The sequence below is a fragment of the Hyaena hyaena genome, unplaced genomic scaffold (assembly GCF_003009895.1).
Source record: "Hyaena hyaena isolate Hyena2069 unplaced genomic scaffold, ASM300989v1 scaffold_34, whole genome shotgun sequence".
Classification (NCBI taxonomy): Eukaryota; Metazoa; Chordata; class Mammalia; order Carnivora; family Hyaenidae; genus Hyaena; species Hyaena hyaena.
Window position 1 is genome coordinate 4,332,493 of NW_024080665.1, and position 20,474 is coordinate 4,352,966.

A 20,474-nucleotide genomic window follows, 5' to 3' on the forward strand; every position below is an offset into this window, starting at 1 on the left:
TTATGAATGATAACATTGTTAAATAGCCTCCCAATTCTGATTAAAGCCTTAAAGCGTTTGTCTTAGCCTAGATTCTCCTGAAAGCAGAGCTTAAGACATAGGCTTATATGTGAGAAGTTTGATTTGATATGGTTATTCCAGGAAACGGGAGCAAAGGAAAAAGAGAATGAAACAGCAAATATAAGGATAAGACGTTGACTTGACCATTAAGTGCAACTGGTTACTCAAATATGGGAGACCTGAGAAGCTCTGTGAAATGCATTTAAGGACCATCTTGCTCAGGGAAGAAAGAGGGAAATAGTTATCTGTCAGTGTCTATCTCTCATTGGTCAGGAGTGGCCCTAGGGAACATTTAGGTGTCATGTAAATGAGTGTTAAATGAACTCACACATTTATCCCTTGTGGCACTACACTGAGGCTGGAAATGAGAGGCATGTGGTCAGGTACTTCGAAGTTGCAGCTGCATGAAAGTAGCCATTTTTAGATTAAGAGATGAGATGGACACAGTCGGTCCCCCACTCCCACCCCCTGGCTGTGCACCTTCAGGCCCACTTATGCCATCCTCTAAGTCCAATTGATCATAGAGTCCTCTTCAGGGAGGCTGCTGGCTGCAGTCTTTGTAACCACTTGATAATCCAAGAGAATTAGTAAAACAGATCTCAATTCCTACAATTGCAGTTGGTTTCAAAGCTGTAACTGATAGTCATCATTGCTTTCCTCTACCATCCAGTCTAGATTTTCCTTACTCTTAGTTAGCACTTTGGCTGGTCTTGGCTTCTTACTTGATGGTGGTGGTTGGGGGAGCTATGACCTTTATCCTGGCAGTCCTTATCATTGCCTTACCCTTGACATCATAGTTCCTATAATTGCCTGTTCAAATGTGTCCAACAAATCATACACTGGATTTGTTCCTGAGCTTCCTTTTAACTGAGCTTTAACAGAAAATTCCACTGAGGCACCTGGATGGCTTAGTCAGTTGAGGATCCAAATTCAGCTCAGGTCATGATCTCTCGGTTTGAGCCCCCTTTCGAGCTCCAAGACTGGCTTTGCACTGACAGCGTGGAGCCTGCTTCAGATTCTCTGTCTCCCTCTCTCTCTGCCCCTCCTTTGCCTGTTCTCTCTCACTCTCTCTCAAAAATAAATAAACATTAAAGAAAAAAGAAAATCTTAAAAAAAAAAAAGAAAATTCTGCTCTTCCGGTAACATTCCTTCTAGGTGATGAAGTATACAATATGATCAGTTGATCCCTATAATCAGTACCTCCTTTGCTAAAATTGGGTCCCTTGTTCTGAGTCAATGTTGTGTGGGCTCAGGAGCCTTGGAAGCTTTCAGATGGTAGTTCTAGTATAAGCACTGAAAGCAAAATCATATCCGGGTGGGCATAATTTCACTGCTCTTTCCAGGACCAAAGAGGTTCAATGTAATTAACTTGCCACAAAGAGGCTGACTGGTTTCCTTAAGGATGATATTATGCTGAGAGCTCAGATTGGTCATTGCTACTGGCTTTTTTTTTTTTAATGAAATGTTTTATTTTGAAATAACTAGGTGCACTTGCAGTTGTTAGAGGCAAGACAGACCCATATGCTCTCTACTCAGGTTCCCTAGGAGCACCATCCACAGTGCCAGAGCCACAACCTGAATCAATTGGGCTTCCCCCCCACCCCCACTTACTTACTTACTTACTTATTCAAGCAGAATAATCTCAAACACTTTTTATTGACTGGAGTTCTTTTTTTTTTTTTTCATCTTTTTTCTACTTCCAAGTTTTTATCAAATGCCATTTATTGAACATACAGTGTAATATTGGTTTCTGGTGTAGGATTTAGTGATTCATCACTTACATATGACACCCAGTGCTCATCACAAGTGCCCTCCTTAATCCCCATAATCTATTTAACACATTCCCCCAACCACCTCCCCTCTGGTAACCATCAGTTTGTTCTCTATAGTTGAGTCTGTTTTTTGGTTGGTCTCTTTTTTCTCCTCTGTGTTCATTGTTTCATTTCTCAGATTCCACATATGAGTAAAATCATATGGTATTTATCTTTCTCTGACTGACTCATTTCACTTAGCATAATACTCTCTAGCTCTGTCCATAATAAGTGTACTCTTTAATCCTCATCTTCCATTTTTCCCATCGCCCCACCTGTTTCCCTTCTGGTAACCATTAGTTTGTTCTCTATAGTTAAGAGTCTGTTTCTTGGTTTGCCTCTCTCTTTGTATTTCTCCTTTACTTGTTTGTTATCTTTCTTAAATTCCACATACAAATGAGATCATATGGTGTGTGTATTTCTCTGATAGATTTATTTTGCTTGGCATTCTCTAGCTCCATCCATCTCATTGCAAATAGCAAGATTTCATTTTTTATGGCTGAATAATATTCTATTGTAAATACATATACCATATCTTTTAAAACATTTTTTAATGCTTTATTTATTTTTGAGAGAGAGAGAGAAACAGAGTATGAATGGGGGAGGGACAGAGAGAGGGAGACACAGAATCCACGAAGCAGGCTCTAGGCTCCCAGCTGTCAGCACAGAGCCCCTCAGAGCCCAATGTGGGGCTCAAACTTGTGAACCATGAGATCATGACCTGAGCTGAAGTCAGATGCATAACCTACTGAGCCACCCCGGCACCCCTATACCACATCTTCTTTCTCTATTCATCTAATGAGGAACACGGGCTGCTTCCATAGTTTGGCTATTGTAAATAATGCTACAATAAACATAGGGGTACATGTATCCCTTTGAATTAGTGTTTTTGCATTTTTTTGGGTAAATACCCAGTAGTGTGATTGCTGGGTCATAGTGTAGTTCTATTTTTTTTTTTTTTTTTTACAAATAGTTTATTGTCAAATTAGTTTCTACATAACACTCAGTGCTCATCCCCAAAGTGCCCTCCTTCATGCCCATCCCCCCCTCCCCCCCACATCCATCAGTCCTCAGTTTTTGTCAGCATTCAAGAGTCTCTCATGGTTTGCCTCTCTCCCTTTCCCCCACCATTTCCGCCCTTCTTCTCCCCCTTGTTCCTCCGTCAAGTTCCTCCTAATCCTCCTATACGTGCAAACATATGATATTTGTCCTTCTCTGCCTGACTTATTTCGCTCAGCATAACACCCTCAAGGTCCATCCATGTTGCTACACATGGCCAGATTTCATTGTTTCTCATTGCCATGTAGTATTCCATGGTATAGATAAACCACATCTTCTTGATCCATTCATCTGTTGATGGACACTTAGGCTCTTTCCATGTTTTAGCTATTGTGGAGAGTGCTGCTATGAACATTGGGGTACATGTGCTCCTATGCCTCAGCATTTCTGTATCCCTTGGGTAAATTCCTAGCAGTGCTATTGCTGGGTCATAAGGGAGTTCTATTGTTAGTTTCCTGAGGAACCTCCACACTGTTTTCCAGAGGGGCTGTACCAGTTTACATTCCCACCAACAGTGTAGGAGGGTGCCCGTTTCTCCACATCCTCGCCAGCATCTAGAGTTCTCTGATTTGCTCATTTTAGCCACTCTGACTGGCGTGAGGTGGTATCTCAGTGTGGTTTTGATTTGTATTTCCCTGATGAGGAGGGATGCTGAGCATCGTTTCATGTGTCTGTTGGCCATCTGGATGTCCTCTTTGGAGAAGTGTCTGTTCATGTCTTCTGCCCATTTCTTCACTGGGTTGTTTGTTTTTCGGGCGTGTAGTTTGGTGAGTTCCTTATAGATTCTGGATATTAACCCTTTATCTGATATGTCATTTGCAACTATCTTTTCCCATTCCGTTGGTTGCCTATTAATTTTCTGGGTTGTTTCCTTGGCTGTGCAGAAGCTTTTAATCTTGATGAGGTCCCAACAGTTTATTTTTGCTCTTGATTCCCTTGCTTTTGGGGATGTGTCAAGTAAGAAGTTGCTGCGGTGGAGGTCAAGGAGGTTGTTTCCTGCTTTCTCCTCTAGGGTGTTGATAGTTTCCTGTCTCACGTTCAGGTCCTTTATCCATTTTGAGTTGATTTTTGTGCATGGTGTGAGAAAATGATCTAGTTTCATTCTTCTGCATGTTGCTGTCCAGTTCTCCCAACACCATCTGTTAAAAAGGCTGTCTTTTTTCCATTGGATATTCTTTCCTGCTTTGTCAAAGATCAGTTGGCTGTATACTTTTGGGTCCACTTCTGAGTTCTCAATTCTGTTCCATTGGTCTATGTGTCTGTTTTTGTGCCAATACCATACTGTCTTGAGGATGACAGCTTTGTAGTAGAGGCTGAAGTCTGGGATGGTGATACCTCCCGTTTTGGTTTTATTTTTCAGTATTACTTTGGCTATTCGGGGTCTTTTGTGGTTCCATACAAATTTTTGGATAGTTTGTTCTAGTTTTGAGAAGTATGCTGGTGCAATTTTGATTGGAATTGCATTGAATGTGTAGAGTGCTTTAGGTAGTAATGACATCTTAACTATATTTATTCTTCCTATCCATGAGCATGGAATGTTTTTCCATTTCTTTGTGTCTTCTTCAATTTCCTTCATAAGTTTTCTATAGTTTTCATCATACAGATCTCTTGTATCCTTGGTTAGGTTTATTCCGAGGTATTTTATGGTTTTTTGTGCAATTGTGAATGGGATCAGTTTCTTGATTTCTCTTTCTGTTGCTTCATTATTGGTGTATAAAAATGCAACCGATTTCTGTACGTTGATTTTGTACCCTGCAACTTGGCTGAATTCTTGGATCAGTTCTAGTAGGCTTCTGGTGGAGTCTGTCGGGTTTTCGATGTAGAGTATCATGTCATCTGCGAAGAGTGAAAGTTTGACTTCCTAGTGTAGTTCTATTTTTAAGTTTTTGAAAAACCTCTGTACCATTTTCTATAGTGTCTACACAAGTTTGCATTCCTGCCAACAGTGCAAGAAGGTTCCTTTTTTTCCACATACTGGTCAACACTTATTGTTTCTTATGTTGTTGGCTTTAGCCATTCTAATAGGTGTGAGGTGATACCTCATTGTAGTTTCGATTTGTATTTCCTTGATGGTAAGTGATGATGAATATCTTTTCATGTGTCTGCTGGCCATCTGGATGTCTTCTGTGGAGAAATGTCTGTTCATGTGTTCTGCCCATTTTTTTAATTGGATTATTTGCTTTGGGTATTGAGTTGTATAAGTTCTTTTAAAAAAGTTTTTATGGGGTGCCTGGGTGGCTCAGTCGGTTGAACATCCAACTTCGGCTCAGGTTATGATCTCACGGTCTGTGGGTTCAGCTGTGCTGACAGCTCAGAGCCTGGAGCCTACTCCGGATTCTGTGTCTGCCTCTCTCTGCCCCTCTCTTCCTTGTGCTCTGTCTCTCACTGCTTCTCAAAAATAAACATTAAAGAAAAATTTTTAAAAAAGTTTTTATTATTTTGAGAGAGAGAGTGCAAGTGGGGGAGGGGCAGAGAGAGTGGGAGAGAAAAGTCCCAAGCAGGCTCTATCCTGTCAGCACAGAACCAAATTCTAGGCCCAGTCCCACAAGCATGAGATCATGACCTGAGCAGAAATCAAGAGTTGGACGCTTAACCAACCTGGAGCTACCCAGGTGTCCCAACTTGTATAAGTTCTTTATATATCTTGGATACTAACCCTTTATTGGATATGTCATTTGCAAAGATCTTCTCCCATTCTGTAGGTGGCCTTTTAGTTTTGTTGATTGTTTCCTTCTCTGTGTAGAAGTTTTAGATTTTGTTATAGTCCCAGGAGTTTATTCTTGCTTTTATATCCCTTGTCTCAAGGAGATATATCTAGAAAAATGTTGCTATAGCCAGTGTCAGAGAGATTACTACCTGTGCTCTCTTCAAGGATTTTTATGGTTTCAGGTCTCACATTTAGGTCTTTAATGCATTTTGAGTTTATTTTGTGTATGGTGAAGAAAGTAGTCCAGTTTCCTTCTTTTGCATGTGCCTGCCCAGTTTTCCCAACACCATTTGTTGAAGAGGCTCCTTTTGTCATTGTATGTTCATTCTTCTTTGTCGAAGATTAATTGACCATATAATTGTGGGGTTATTTCTGGGTTTTCTGTTCTATTGATCTGTGTGTCAATTTTTTTTGCCAGTTCTGTACCATTATAATTACTACTGCTTTGTAAGGTAACTTGAAATCTGGAATTGTGATACCTCCAGTTTTTTTCCCCTCAAGATTGGTTTGGCTATTTGAAGTCTTTTGTGGTTTCATACAAATTTTACGGCTATTTGCTCTAGTTCTGTGCAAAATGTTGTTGGTATTTTGATAGGAATTGCATTAAATCTGTAGATTGTTCTGGGTAGTATAGATACATTAATACTATTCATTCTTCCGGTCCATGAAGATGGAATGTCTTTCTATTTCTTTGTATTATCTTTAATTTCTTTCATTGGTATTTTCCAGTTTTCAGAGTCTTGGTCTATCACCTCTTTAGTAAGTTTATTTCTAGATGTTTTATTGTTTTTGGTTTAATTGCAAATGGGATTATTTTCTTATAACAATAGTGTATAGGAATGCAACAGATTTTTGTACACTGATTTTGTATCCTGTGATTTAAATGAATTCATTTATCAGTTCTAGCAGGTTTTTTTTGGTGGAGTCTTTAAGGATTTTTTTTTAAGTTTCTTTATTTTTGGGAGAGAGAAAGAGAGAGACAGAGAGAGAGAGAGAACACAAGTAGGGGAGGGGCAGAGAGAGAGGGAATCACAGAATCTGAAGCAGACTCCAGGCTCTGAGCTGTCAGTGCAGAACCCAACTTGGGGCTCGAACCCATGAACTGTGAGATCAAGACCTAAGCTGAAGATGTATGCTTAACTGACTGAGCCATCCAGGTACCCCAAGGGCTTTCTATATATAGTATCATGTCTGGCTTTTGCTACTGACTTTTTAGACATTTAGCAAAAACCACAACTATATCAACTTTAGCAAGAGGGAGCCCATCTTGTTGAGCCCATGTATAGCCTCTATCTTTGCCATTATAGCCACTCAACAAATGGGCCCATTGTGCTAGCACTGGGGTAGCTGAGGAGAGAAGCTGACTGATAATCAGAGGCAGGGTCATCCTCTCTTCTGGTTTTTCAGCACCTTCTCTATGGTAGATACTCACTTGTGGACGTTAGCTTGGGATACATTGACATACATACTGATTCCCACAGGTCTACCTACCTGTTTCTTGCCAGATTTCCTTAGTCCAATCTTCCAGTATGGTTTTGCTCAAGTCTCTAACCACCCACTTCAAGTCATTTACCATTGCTCAAGAGAACATGTAGAAATGTACCTCAGGCCACATTTCTCTCCTTGTAAAGTGATTAACCAAGAGTACTGATTGTAGCTCTGTCCATTGGGAGGATTTTCTCTTAATCACTAACTTTTACAGTCACCCCTAAGCCATGAAGCAGCTGTCCATTTTTGGCAAGGACCAACAAATTGCACCAACCCGTCTCTGAAGTAGGTCTGAGCTTTTTCCTTCTCTGTCAGTATATTATGTGGGCTGATCCCCTTCCCCACAAAATCCATAATGTGAGTTAAGGAAGAGAGGTTAGTGGGCTGAAGTCAAGGTCACAACAGGGCTATGCTCTTTCTGGAGGCTTAAGGGGAGAATCTATTCCCTGCCTCTTCCAGCTTCTGGTGCCTACTAGCATTTCTTGGCTTCGTGGATGCATCACTTCAGTTTCTGCCTTTATGGTCACTTTGCCTTCTTTTCTTCTTCTCTGCATGTCAGATCTGCTTCTGCTTCCCTCTCATAAGGATATGTGTGATTGTATTTAGGGCCCACTTGAATAATCTAGAATAATCTCCCCCAACTCAGGATTCAAACTTAATCACATCTGCGAACTCCTTTTTTGCCATGTAAGGTAGCATTCACAGGTTCTGGGGATTAAGACATAAATATCTTTTAGGAGCCCATTATTCAGCCTACCAAACATGATCCCATGGTCAAGCAGTTGCTCTCTACTAGGACCTCGTAGCAATCTGTTTTTAAATGATGAATCGTTCTCTGCCACAGAAGGCATGGTCTTGCCCCAAAACTCGATACCTGTAACTCTCCTTAGAGAGTTTTTTTTTTAATATTTTATTTATTTTTGAGAGAGAGATAGAGACAGCATGAGCAGGGGAGGATCAGAGAGAGAGGGAGGCACAGAATCTGAAACAGGCTCCAGGCTCTGAGCTGTCAGCACAGAGCCCGATGCGGGGCTTGAACCCACGAACCGTGAGACCATGACCTGAGCCGAAGTCGGACGCTCAGCCGACTGAGCCACCCAGGCGCCCCTCCTTAGAGAGTTTTTTAAAGGTGCTGCATAGTATCCTTATGTCCCATAGATCTGTTGGGTCATATGCCCGAGTGTCAAGGTAACTTACACTACAGACTGAATCTGCTATAGAACCTTCCCTTTCTCTGAGCTCAAATAGAACTGGCAGGCTTCTAAGTCAGCAGATAAGTGGACCAGAGCAACATTTATAGCCCAAGATAGGCCATCTCCAAAATCTACCAAGCACCGTGGCTCTTTCTCAGTGATAGGAAGGCTAATACAAAAACTCATCCTTTACTTAGATGGGATATTGTACATACCCTAGGCCACTGAACCACTAAAAACTTTTCTAACATGGCAAGCCCCTGAATCTTCATGGGGGTTTATCTCCTAGTCTCTGGAATACTTAGTCTTCTTGGGGCATCTAAAGTCCCTTTCTTGTCTCATCTACCAGGACCACTAGTAAGGGACTATTCTATGTTTTCTGGAATAAGAAGATGATCAAGGAGTCTATAGGCCACTCTGTGACAGAACAAGAGAGTTGACCTAGACTTGGGGCAACACAGTGAATATGGACTTCCATCCTTTTCAGATAAAGGTAAACTTTTTTTAAAAGTTTGTTTGTTTGTTTGTTTATGTAATCTCTACACTCAACAGAGGGCTCAAACTCATGACCCTGAGATCAAGAGTCACATGCTCTTCCAACTGAGCCAGCCAGGAGCCCCAGGTAAACTGTTTTTGATCCTCTTCAGCAATGGGGGTTGAGCAGAACATGTTTGTCAGATCAATAGTCAGCTTTCAAGTGCCAGGGAATGCATTACAGCTAGAATACCACATTCAGCATGGCAGCTGCAATTAAGGTTACAAGTTGTAGGTTTATTATAGTTCACTATCATGAGTCAGGGCCTATTTGCTTTTTGCAGAGGTCAGATGGGTGACATGAATAGGAATATAATGGGATGGATACTTTTGTATCTTCCAAGTCTTTATAATGGTACTAATCTCTGCAATTTCTTCTAGATGCAGTGTTGCTTCTCATTTGCCCTGTTGGCTGGATGTAGGAGTGGGCTGGCTGGGTAATATCAAGAGCTTCCAGTTGGTCCTTTCACTATAAAGTCTCTTACTCCTTAGGTCAAAAAATTAACGCAAAGATTCTGATATCTGCTAAAGATATATCTACCAACCTGTACTCTGAAAAATTGAGGGCTTAACTACAGGGTAGGTCTCTGAATGTATTTCACCATTGTGAAATGGGCTTGGGCTAGAAGTCCTTTTAAAAATTTTTTAATGTTTTATTTATTTCTAGGAGAGAGAGAGAGACAGCGTGAGCAGGGGAGGGTGAGAGAGAGAGGGAGTCACAGACTGAAACAGGTTCCAGGCTCTGAGCTGACAGTCAGCACAGAGCCTGATGCGGGGCTCGAACCCATGAACCGCGAGATCATGACCTAAGCGAAAGTCGGACGCTTAACCGACTAAGCCACCCAGTGCCCCAGAAGTCCTTTTATCACTTGACTTCCATATTCCTCACTCTAACCAGAGGCTCTTAATGGTGTTTTGGGGCTCCTGGTATAATCAGTGTCTGGTTACACTCCAGATCCACCAGTCCTGAGAGGTCTTTTCTCTCCTATCCAACGCTGTGTTCCTCCCCCTCCATCTAATACCTTCAAGGTCCATCTCCACACATGTTCCCCTGCTCCCTTCTGGCGTGCATCAGCCAGGGCCTGCAATACTTTGGTATAGAAATCATATCCTCCGAGGAGGGAGACCCCTCCTTTTCCAGCCCAGGCCAGTACCCGATTCTGGTGTTATCCTGGTGGCCGAGAGGGCGATGAGGCAGGTACTGAGTAGAGCAGGTGTCATCTTATCAAGTACTTGCCTCAGTTCAGCTTTCGTAGCGTCTCCAGATGAGGAGACTGCTTTCTTTTGGCAAGAGAACGGCCTGCTTCTGCTGGAACAGAGATCAAAGGGGAATCTGGAAGTTTCAGGTTCCAAGGTCTCTCTGCTAAAATGTCCCTGTCTCTGGTATTAGTGTCCTGTTCTTTTTCTACTGGGACTCTGGCATCCCCATAGGAGATTATAGAGGTTGTGCATGTAGTCTTCTTCGCAGCTTTGCCACCAGTGCAAATAGGTGGCCCTCAAAAAATAAAACGTTGAGTGGCTCAGTCAGTTGAGCATCCAACTCTTGATTTCTGCTCAGGTCATGATCTCACAGTTCGTGAGTTGGAGCCCCTGTCAGGCTCTGTGCTGACAGCGGGGAGCCTGCTTGGGATTCTCTCTCTCCTTCTCTCTCTGACCCTCCACTGACTGCTCGTTCTCTCTCTCTCTCTCTCTCAAAATAAATCAAGTTTAAAAAAGTTTTAAAAAATAAAATGTGGAGCCTAGTTTTAAAAAGTACTTCTTTATTAGTTTCTGATTATAAAGATACTACATGCTCATTGTACAAAAGTTAAAAATACCAAAAAGTATAAAGGCATGGAAAAAACGATCACCTATAATTATACTACCCAGAGGCAACTGGCATATTTACTTCCAGTCCTTTTTGTTTTTGTTTTTTCTTTAGAGAGAAAGAGAGAGTGGGAGAGAGGGGAAGAGAGAGAAAAAGAGAAAGAGAGAGAGAGGGAGGGAAGGAGAGAGAGAGAGAGAGAGAGAGAGAATCTTAAGCAGGCAGGGTCCATGCTCAGCACAGAGCCAGATGCAGGTTTGATCCCACAACCCTGGAATCATGACCTGAGCCAAAATCAAGGGTCAAGTAGGATGCTCAACCAACTGAGACAACCAGGTGCTCCTCCAGTCTTTTTAAAAAAATATTTATTTTTGAGGGAGGGGGAGAGAGAGAGAAGATAGTGAGCAAGCACACAAGCAGAGAGGGGCAGAGAGAGAGAGAGCAGGAGACATTGAATCTGAAGCAGGCTTCACGCTCCTAGCTGTCAGCGCAGAGCCCAATGTGGCACTTGAACTCAAGAACCATGAGATCATGACCTGAGCCGAAGTCTGCCACTCAAAGGACTGTGCTACCTACATACTGAAACCCCCATCTTTTTTTGATGCATATTGTAACCTATGAGTTATATAACCTATGAAGTTACATATAAATACAATTTTATCTGTTCACTTAAAATATTCATTTAACATGAGAAAAATTTCCAATGTTATTAAAATCCTAGGTTTGAGTAGCTGAATTTGCAGAAGTCGATAAAGCCAAACTTACTTAACTGTTCTTCTATTATCGGGTATTTAAGTTGTTGCCAAATTTTTCTGTAAGGGCAGGGGTGAGGGTTTGGAGTCACACATACTTGAGTTCCAGTCTTGATTCTGTTTACTACCTGTGTAGCCCTGGGTAAATTACTTAATTTCAAATTCATCATCTAAAAATGGTGATGAGGTGCCTTAGGTGGCTCATTTGGTTAAGTGTCTGACTCTTGATTTTGGCTCAGGTCATGACCTCACGATCATGAGATTGAGTCCTGAATTGGGCTCTGTGCTGGACATGGAGCCTGCTTGAGATTCTCTTTCTCCCTCTCCCTCTGTCCCCCATCTCCCATTCACTCTCATGTGCACACACACACACACACACACTCTCTCTCTCTTAAAAAATAATAAAAAATTAAAAAAATAAGAATGGGGATAACAGTTCCTGTCTCTTAAGGTTTCTGTGAGGATTGAGTGATAGGTATAAACACCAAAAGCAGCTCTTGGCACATAGCAGGTGTTCAATAAATGACACTGTGATGGGACATCTTTCTGCAGGAAACTTGGTCCCCATTTTGGATGATTTTATTGAATTCTCAATTTTTTTTACTTCCCCAATTGCCCTCTGCTGTATAGCATAATGATTAAGAAGAAAGACTTGCTGGGGTGGGGTGGGGGGCTCCTGGCTGGCTTAGTCATTAGAGCATGTGACTCTTGATCTTGGGATTGTGACTTCAAGTCCCATGTTGGGGTATAGAGATTACTTAAAAATAAAATCTTTCTTTTAGGGGCACCTGGGTGGCTCAGTTGATTAAGTGTCTGACTTAGGCTTGGGTCATGATCTCCCGGTCTGTGGGTTCGAGCCCTGCATTGGGCTCTGTGCTGACAGCCTGGAGCCTGCTTCAGATTCTGTGTCTCCCTCTCTCTGCCCCTCCCCCAGTTGCACGCAGTCTCTCTGTCTCAAAAAATATATATAAAATTTTTTTTAATAAAATCTTTTTTTAAACATATTTTCTCTTTTTATTTATTTTAGAGAGAGCATGTGTAAACAGGGGAGAGGGGCAGAGGAGAGGGAATCCTAAGTAGGCTCCACACTCAGCACAGAGCCTGACATGGAGCTTGATCTCATGACTCTGGCATCATGGATGCTTAATCGACTGAACCACCCAGGTGTCCCTAAAATAAAATCTTTAAAGAAAAAAAAAAGAAGAAAAACTTAGGAATCAGGCTCTGGGGTTTCCAATCTTGGCTTTGCCAGTCACTAGCTGTTAAACTTCATGCAAGTGGTTTAACTTCTCTATAGCTCAGTTTCTTTATATAAGATGAGAAAGCAATGGTATATATCTCATAGTATTGTCTTGAGAACTGAATTACTATATAGAAAATACTTAGAATTGCCTCATACATGGTAAACATTTTGTAACTGTGATTACTATTATCATCATCATTATATATTGGCCAATACCATCAGTCAGAATTTCTCACTGGCTAACTTTTTCCTCAGATTTCCCACTCCATTGCACAGTTCCTTCACTCCCTTCTTCCTCTTCTCACTTCTCCCCGATCCAAAATTTAATTCTTATTTTATATTATCTCTGTTTAGACTTTTCCTTCCAAATCATACATGAGAGGCTCAAATTTTCTGGGAAATGTCATAGTAGAAACATTTACCTAACACTTACTCTGTGCCAAGCACTGTGCTAAATGCTTTATGTAGATCAACTCACTTAATCCTCACCACAGTCTTATGAGGTAGATATAACTATTATGCCCACTTTATACGTGGAGGACATTGCAGTTTTGGAAAGCTGTAACAACTTACCAAGGGCTATACTCTAGGAATTGAGGGAGTCAGGAATTGAACCCAGGTTTGTGGGATTCCATATCCTATACTCTAACCATTGGAAGATGGTATTACACAGTGGTTGAGATCATACACTTCAGTGTCAGACTGTCTTTGTTGAAATTCTGGATTTGTTTACTGTCACTTATTACCATCATGCCTACCTAAGTGGCTCTCAAAAGGAATTGCCATTCAATTTGAGATAGAAGCAGGTGTGATCCAGTTGTGTTTTTCTATAGTGTTTTCTCCAATACCCAACAAAGAACCTGCTGTAGAACAGAGATGTCTTATAAACATTTGCTCAAACAAACAAATATATTCAATATTCTATTATAGGCACTATCTGAGTTATGAACATGATTGATTTATTGTCCTTGCCCTCAAGGAATTTACAGACTAGGAGAAACTAGATAGGTGCTTAAATCATCATAATGTCAGAAAGAATGTGCTAATGCTTCTATATAAAGACAAAACTGTTTACAATAGCAAAGAAGGGGGAGAGAGTACTTAATTTTGCAGCATCCACTAAGGTCTCCTGGAGAAGTTATTGTTTGAGATGGTCTTTAAAAATAGGTAATCTTTTTTAGAAGGAGGGTGGGAAGGAATAGTATTCTAGGCAAAAAGAATAGCAAGAAAAAGGCATAGAGTAAGGAGGGTTTGAGGTATGTTCAAGGAATGGCAAGTGACTGAGTAAAGCCTGAGCATAGTTTTGAGGTATGAGAAGGAGTTGGGTAAGGGCAAGGTGATGTCCAACCTTGGGTGTCACTGAAGTAGACATTTTGGACTGCTCAGCATTCATTCATCTACTTCCAGTAACAATCCCTGATTTTCACTTGGGGATCTACTCTACCTTATTCTCAGCGCAATATGGTTAGGTAGGGCAGACTCCATCCATACACATGGTGCAGACCCAGGCCAACTGATGTGTAGAACATCACTGCTGACAATGACACATGTCATATCAGACCAATCAGGGCCCCCCAAATTCAATTTTTCCTATACCTTATACTTTTAATACGGGAGAAATGGGTTCCCTTTTTCCCTAGGATTGGACCTAGGAGTGTGCAGGCTGGAGCAACAGCAACCGTCTTGCCACTATGAAGGGGCAGCATGACTAAGAAGGAGATTACAAATTAAAAAAAAAAAAAAAAGTCAAGCAAAGCTAAGCACTGGAGAGAAACTAGTCCTGGTAAAACCAGCACTTCTAACTTCTCAGTATGTGAGGCATACTACTCTGCCGTAAGTTTTCTCAAGCCAGGTCCAGTTGCATCTTCTGTCACTTGCAACCAAAAGGGCTTTGAGGTGGTCACGCTAGGAATTTGTATTTTATCTTGTAGGTGATGGATTCAATGAAAGGATTCACAGGGGCTGGTGACATGAACCCATTTGTGTTTTGTCAAGCTTGCTCTGGTATGTGGTGGGGAGCAGATACTCTGAAGACAGAAGGATATAGATTTAAACACCATCTCTGTCATTTATTTGCTCTGTGACTTCAGGAAGTGTATCAGTCAGAGTTCTATCAGAGAGACAGAACCTATATCTCTCTATATATGCATATATTCTCTGTAGCCAAATATACATATCTATCTATCTATCTATCTATCTATCTATCTATCTATCGAGACAGGGAGGGAATGGAGGAGATAGGGAGGGAGGAAGAAAGGGAGGGAGAGATTGATGTAGTGCAAGGAATTGCCTTTTGGGATTATGGATGCTGGCAAGTCTGGAATCTGTAGGGCAGGCCAGTAGGCTGGAAATTCTCAAGTAGGAGGAGCCGAAGCAATGGTCCAGAGGTGAATTTCCTCCTCCTCCAGGAAACCTCAGGTTTCCTCTTAAGGCCTTAACTGATTGGATAGGGCCTATCCAGATTTTGAGGATAGTCTCCATTATCTAAAGGTCAACTGATTATAAGTTAATAACCACATCTACAAAATATCTTGACATCGGCCCTTAGATTTGATTTAATTTTTTAAGTCTATTTATTTATTTTGAGAGAGAGCGAGCATGCGAGCAGGAGAGAGAAAGGGAGAGAGAGAGACTCCTAAGCAGACTCTGCACTGGCAGCACAGGGCTCAACCTGGGGCTTGAACTCTCAGACTGTGAGACCATGACCTGAACTGAAATCAAGAGTTGGCATTCAACTTAATGAGCTATGTAGGCACCACTGATTTGATTTCGTTTTTAATTAAATAGTTGTGTACTATAGTATAGCTGAATTGGCACATAGAACTAGCCATCCTAGGAATTTACTTAATTTCAAGTTCCCTTAGCTATAAAATTGAGATACTGAGCCTTACTTACCCTATACATGAAAATATACAGAAAGCAGAACTTTACATAAAGGAGGGCATAGCGCTTGATGTAGTAACAGCTCAGTTTATGGGAATAATTGAGGAACACTTAGCAACAGGTTAGAAAGGCAGGATTTGGTTTGGTTTGGATAAGAATATACGTTTCCAATCTGACTGCTTTTTTAAAAAAATGTTTATTTATTTATTTTGAGAGAAGGAGAGTGAGAGAGAGTGTGTAAGGGGTGGGGAAGAGAGAGAGGGAGAGAGAGAAAATCCCAAACAGGCTCTGCACTGCCAGTGCAAAGCTGGGTGTGGGGCTTGATCTCACCAACCATGAGATCTTGACCTGCAGAAATCAAGAGTCGGCTATAGGGTTCCTGGGTAGCTCAGTCAGCTAAGCCTCTGGCTCTAGATTTTGGCTGGGGTCATAATCTCACTACTGGTAGGATCAAGTCCCTGTGCCGGGCTCTGTGTTGACAGCATAGAGCCCGCTTAGGATTCTCTCTCTCCCTGTCTCTCTGCCCCTCTTGTATTCTCTGTGTATCTCAAATAAATAAATAAGCTTTAAAAAAAAAGAAAAAAGAGTTGGAACCTTAATTGACTGAGCCATCCAGGTGCCCCCTGGATGCTTTTTAAGTAAAAGTAATGTAAATACGTGGGAAAAGGGTCCAACCAGTTCAACTTGGTAGTCATTGAAAAGTAACTTTCCCTTCTACTCCAGATGGTCAGGCCTTTTACTCAGAAATAATCAGTGTTGATAGTTTCCTAATGTCTCTCCCAGATTTTTTCTATATGTGCGCACATACACACACTTTTTCACACACAGTTCTCCCCACCCAACCCCCACCAAGAATCTTATTGTTTTAGTTTTATAGTCTATCTTGGAGGATGCTCCTTTCTTCACATACAAATATACATCTTTTAAAAAATGGCCACAATGTGTTCCACTGTGTGGTTAAACAATAATTTATTTATTTAATAAGTCCCTAGCTGATGGCCAGTTAGATTCCTAACATTTTTATTATAAATAATACAAGAGAAAACATCTTTGTACATATACTTTTGCATAATGTACAAGAATGCCTGTAAGATAAATTTTTAGAACTGTAAGTGCTGCATTAAAGAGTTTGCACATTTGAAATGTCAATAAATGGTACCAGCCAGGGGCACCTGGGTGGCTCAGGCTGTTGAGTGTCTGACTTCGGCTCAGGTTATGATCTTGTGGTTCATTAGTTCGAGTCCTGTGTTGGGGGCCTCTCTGCTGTCAGTGCGGAGCCCGCTTGGGATCCTCTATCCCCCTCCCCTTCTTGTGTGCTCTCTCTCTCTCTGAAAAATAAATAAACATAAAAAAAATGGTACTAACTAGTCCTTCAAAGAAATCACATTGGTTTATATCCCACCAATAATATATGAAGGTGCTTGCTTCCCTACTCCCGTATGAACATGGCCATCCCGGATTTAAACCCACATTTTTCTTTTAAAGTAGCCAAGTACTTATTTAAAAGAACAGGCATCATAACAATCCCATTTCTAGGCAAGAGCTGCAGTTTTATTTGGGTTTTAGCTTTTGGATAGCAGAGCTCAGCCTTCTGCCCTGTCCTGCATCCACCACTGTGAAGGGTTGGGGCAGATGACAGAATAATTGCAGGTCACCAGGCTAAAGGGCAGTCCAGACCCCAGGCCTGTGCCTTGCCTGATGATAGAAATGCAAACAAGACGGGTTCTATTATAGAACACAGGGCCATTGTCGGGAAACCACAAATTGCTGACTTGCTCCTGCAAACAATCGATATTCAGAAGCTGAGTCCAGGAATTCTAAAGCTGCACCCTGCATAAAGGGCTGAGGGGAAGGGGGAGGGAGAAGATACTCTTTTAGAAGTGAAACCAGCAACAAAGAGCCACCAAGGAGGCCTCATGTCCCCTTCACTGCTCCCTCTAATGATCCCAGAATCAGATGCTGCCAAAGCTGGAATGGATCGTAATTTATCCCATCCTAATAGAGGGTGTACATATAGATAAAGAGCCAGGGCAGTTTCAAGAAGAGTTAATTTTTAGTGAAAGAATGTGCTGCAGTGGTTAGTAGGTACACCTGGGCTCAAATCCTGACTCAGTCACTTACCAGCTCTATGACCTTGGGCACAGCACTTCATCTCTCTCAGCCTCAGTTTTCTTATCTATAGAATGGACATAATAACACTTATGAGGTCCTTGTGAGGATTTGATTGAATGATTATGTTTGTAAATAACATGAACACCATGATTACATACATCCCAAATGTAAGTGAGGGGACAGATGAGGATCAATCTGGGGTTCTGACTTATATGCTTATTTAATATGTGGGAAAATGCAGGCAACAGAGGCTCTAACTACTTAATGCTAAATTTACCAGGAGAGCTTGGACTCCTTAGGCAACACTTTAGCAAGCCATGTCAAAGAGCTTTCCCAATTTGTACTGAAAGTACCTCGCCTGCAGCGCCCATATCATAGGGGGTGGCAAGAAACATCTTTGCTCCAGGGAACTTTTCCTTATGAAGCAGAGTTTCAACCTATGACTGGAGAGATTGTTCTAGTGGCCAGAGTGTAGATCGAAGGACTGACAGAGCTAGAAGTTTTCTGGATCCAGGCAAGGAAGGTGGGGTTCAGACGAAGCCTTGGACCCTGGCAGGAGAACTGAGCCAACCCAGGGGTAAGGGGGAATGCTGGACCTCAGAGCCTCCTTGTAGGCTTACTGGACCAGGCTTGGGGCAGCAAGAGAACTTTCAAAAAGGGGTTCTTCAAATCAGAAGACTATTGATACTGGTGAGGATGTGGAGAAATGGGCACCCTCCTACACTGTTGGTGGGAATGTAAACTGGTGCAGCCCCTCTGGAAAACAGTGTGGAGGTTCCTCAAAAAATTAACAATAGAACTCCCCTAGGACCCAGAAATAGCACTGCTAGGAATTTACCCAAGGGATACAGGAGTGCTGAGGCATAGGTGCACATGTACCCCAATGTTCATAGCAGCACTCTCAACAATAGCCAAAGCATGGAAAGAGCCTAAGTGTCCATCAACGGACGAATGGATCAAGAAGATGTGGTTTATCTATACAATGGAATACTACATGGCAATGAGAAAGAATGAAATCTAGCCATATGTAGCAACATGGATAGAACTCGAGGGTGTTATGCTGAGCGAAATAAGTCAGGCAGAGAAGGACAGATACCATATGTTTTCATTTATAGGTGGATTAGGAAAAATTTAATGGAGGACCATGGGGAAGGAGAAGGGGAAAAACAGTTGAGGAGAGGAAGGGAGGCAAACCATGAGTGACTCTTAAATACTGAGAACAAACTGAGGGCTGATGGGGGTGGGGGAGAGGGGAAGGGGGGTGATGGGCATGGAGGAGGGCACTTGTGGGGATGAGCACTGGGTGTTATATGGAAACCAACTTTACAATAAACTATGAAAGAAAAATATAAATAAATAAAAGAAAGGGGTTCTTGATGCACAGCTTGGCTTGGTGTACTGAAACAATCCTCTACAATCTTATATATGAGTTTATATGAATAAGGTGGAAGTATTTATTTCGATTATGTTTGCTTACATGTGAAAAGAAACCATGGGCTGTTTCACAGAATTGTTGAGGTCCGTCCTGGGCTGATAGAACACTCCATGGCCCAGGTTACTTCTCTATTGTGGCTCCACCATCCTCAGCATGTGGCCTTCACATCATGATCCATGATGGCTACTCCTGTCACATGTCTGCTATTCCAGCCAGCTAAAGAAGGGAGGGACAAAGAAGGGCACATTCCCTCAATTTAGGGACATGCCTCAGAGGTAACCTGCATTACTTCTCATATCTTGTTGGCCAGATTTAGTCATATGGCCATACCTACCTGCAAGGAAGGCTGAGAAATGTGGTCTTTCTTTTGGGTGAACAAGTGCCTGGCTAAGATTCATGAGTTCTTATAGAAAGAAGTAGGGAAAAATGGATACCAAGGGACAACTAGCAGCCTCTGCTATAGTCAGTTTGTCATCTCTTTTCCTAAGGAACTGCATGCCCTGAAGTCATAGAGTATGGGAATATCCTTGTGGGAGGACAGGTCTCTTCTTTGAGGGAGTGACGATCCTTTGTGAGAGACAATTGTGAGAGAACAATTAAGTACAAGAGAAAAAATTGGTGTGAAGGATATGCCTGAGACAGGCAAGTGAAAGACTAGCTGTCTGTCTGAGTCTCCTTCCGGGGGTTGGGACTTGGAGCAGTCTACACAGGGCCCAATAGGACCTTTGATTGCCTCTGATGCACGCACAGGATGAAGCCTCCCATAGAGTGTTCCAAGCTGAAGAGTAGACTTGACCTGAAGGTGATCTAACTCTTGTTGTCCTTAATATTTATTTCAGTTTTGCCATCCCCTGAGCCCTAGGGCAAGTCTTAACTGACCATGTGTGGTCACAGCCATGCCACATGGAATTATGAGAAGAGAGGGTATCTGTCCGCGTTTGAATGCAGGCTCCATCAGGGCAGGCCCCCTTTCTGTTATGTAAAGGTTGCCTGATGGCGAAAGGCACAAGCTTTCATGGATTGCTTCTCCTACATTTAACCTCTGCTGCTTCCTTTCCTTGACACCCCCTGGAAGCCCTTCTCTGTGGCAATGACTTAGAGGCAGGGTATGTCTCTGGCTTAGCACCATATCCCCAGTGCCAGATGCATAGGAAGCAGTGATTGAACTGAACAAATCTACCATACAAAATCCTTCATAGTCTATCTGGTTCTAGGGCACATTTTAGTCTATTCCTTTAGCCTATGGTCTGGGTAGTCTCTAGCCTTAACTGCCTGCATAGAATAATAGCAGTATTGATAATCACTGTGCATTGCTGGGGTACCTGGGTGGCTCAGTGGGTTAAGTGTCCAACTTTGGCTCAGGTCATGATCTCACAGCTCATGAGTTCAATCC